The sequence below is a fragment of the Lampris incognitus genome, unplaced genomic scaffold (assembly GCF_029633865.1).
Source record: "Lampris incognitus isolate fLamInc1 unplaced genomic scaffold, fLamInc1.hap2 scaffold_49, whole genome shotgun sequence".
Taxonomy (NCBI): domain Eukaryota; kingdom Metazoa; phylum Chordata; class Actinopteri; order Lampriformes; family Lampridae; genus Lampris; species Lampris incognitus.
In genome coordinates this window covers 990,001-992,500 of record NW_026611451.1, presented here as the reverse complement: position 1 = coordinate 992,500, position 2,500 = coordinate 990,001, and positions in this window count along the sequence as shown.

The window sequence follows — 2,500 nt, the reverse complement described above, 5'->3', positions numbered from 1 at the left end:
ACTACAGGGTGCTGTTCAAAAGGTATCTATCCCGTTTACTCTCTATGCTTCATATATCATCATATTATTGAAAAGTGCAAGCCTTTAGGAACAACAGCAACTCAAGTCGCCAACGCTCTGTTCACTCAATAACTGCAGAGATCCAAACTTCTCCTGGCATTAACATCGGCACAAAAACTGTGCGCCGGGAGCTTCGTGGAATATGGGTTTCTATGGATTCAGAATGAGATGTCAGAAAAGCTCCTGTAGGTGTAATGGTCAGTTATGTCAATACTTTTGGACATATATTGTGCGTGTGCGTGTGTCTGTGATACCTAACATAAACACACCTGTATTACTAGAATTGATCGTTCACGCCACAAAAGTGAGGGGCAAACATAGAAAAGCGTGCAACCCAGCCACTGAGGATGCACAAGCCAGTGCATTCTTAGTGCAGGTCCCAAGCCCGGACAAATGGGGAGGGTTACGTCAGGAAGGGCATCCGGCGTCAAATCTTTGCCAAATCAAATATGCGGATCATAAATAAGATTTCCATACCGGATCGGTCGAGGCTCGGGTTACCGACGACCGCCATCGGTACTGTTAACCAGCGGAGTGCCGGTGGAAACTAGGCTACTGTTGGGCGAAGGAAAAGGAGAGGGGGAAGGCATGTCCAGAGGCAGCTAGAGAGGAGGAAGGGTAGGCGTGTGGAGGTGAGAGTCAGTCGGAACTTTGAATGTTGGCACTATGGCTAGTAAAGGGAGAGAGCTGGCTGACGTGATGGAAAGAAGAAAGGTGACAAGAGACAAGGTGGAAGGGGAGTAAGGCCAGGAGTATCGCAGGTGGGTTCAAACTCTTCTACCATGGTGCGAATGGGAGGAGAAATGGGGTAGGGGTCATTCTGAAGGAAGAGTATGTCAAGAGCGTGCTGGAGGTGAACACAGTGTCAGACAGAGTGAGGATTATGAAGCTGGAAATCGAAGGTGTATTGCTGACGGTTATCAGCGCATATGCCCCGCAAGTCGGGTGTAAGATGGACGAAAAAGAAGAATTCTGGAGTTGAGTTGGACGACGTGGTGGAAAGGGTACCCAAGGAGGAGGGAGTGGTGATTGGAGCGGACTTCGATGGACACGTTGCTGAAGGGAACAGAGGTGGTGAGGAGTTGATGGTAAGGTATGGAATCGAGGAGAGAAATGTGGAAGGACAGATGGTGTTCGATTTTGCGAAAAGGATGGAAATGGCTGAGGTGAATACATATTTCAAGAAGAGGGAGGAGCACAGGGTGACGACGTATACGAGTGGAGGAAAGTGCACACAGGTGGACTATATCTTGTGTAGAAGGCGCGATGTAAAAGGGATTGCATACTGCAAGGTGGTGACAGGGGAGAACGTAGCTAGGCAGCATCGGATGGTGGTCTGTAAGATGACTTTGGAGACCAACATGAGGAAGCGAGTGAAGACACAGCCGAAGATCAAATGGTGGAAGTTGAAGAAGGAAGACTGTTGTGTGGAGTTCAGGCAGGAGTTAACACAGGCACTGAGTGGTAGTGAAGAGTTGCCAGATGGCTGGGCAAGCGCTGCAGAAATAGCGAGGAAGACAGCTAGGAAGGTACTTGGTGTGTCATCGGGACAGAGGAAGGAAGACAAGGAGACTTGGCGGTGGTGGTGGTGGTGGTGGTGGTGGTGGTGGTGGAAGGAGGAAGTAGAGCAAAGTATACAGAGGAAAAGGTTGGCAAAGAAGAAGTGGGATAGTCAGAGAGATGAAGAAAGTACACAGGAGTACAAGGAGATGCAGCGTAAAGCAAAGAGAGAGGTGGCAAAGGTAAAGGAAAAGTCGTACGGTGAGCTGTATGACAGGTTAGACACTAAGGAAGGAGAAAAAGACTTGTACAGATTGGCTAGACAGAGAGACCGAGCTGCCGAGGATGTGCGACAAGTTAGGGCGATCAAAGATACAGATGGAAATGTGCTGCCAAGCGAGGAGAGTGTGCTACGAAGTGGAAGGACTACTTTGACGGGCTGATAAATGAAGAAAATGAGAGAGACAGAGAGAGAGCGAGAGAGAGAAAAGGTTGGTTGTTTGAGAAGTATAGAGAAGGCCAGAAAGAGTTGCATTGTGTCTTTGTAGATTTACACAAAGCATACGACAGGGTGCCGAGAGAGGAGGTGTGATATTGTAGGAGGAAGTCAAGAGTTGCAGAGAAGTATGTAGGAGTGGTGCAGGCTATGTATGAGGGAAGTGTGACAATGCTGAGGTGCGTGGTTGGAATGACAGATGGGTTCAAGGTGGAGGTGGGATTACATCAAGGATCGGCTCTGAGCCCTTTCTTGGTTGCAACGGTGATGGACAGGTTGACGGACAAGATCAGGCAGGAGTCTCCATGGACGATGATGTTCGCGGATGACATTGTCATCTGTAGCGACAGTAGGGTGCAGTTCATTGTGAGGAGAGCCTGGAGAGGTGGAGGTATGCACTGGAGAGAAGAGGAATGAAAGTCAGTAGGAGCAAGACGGAATACC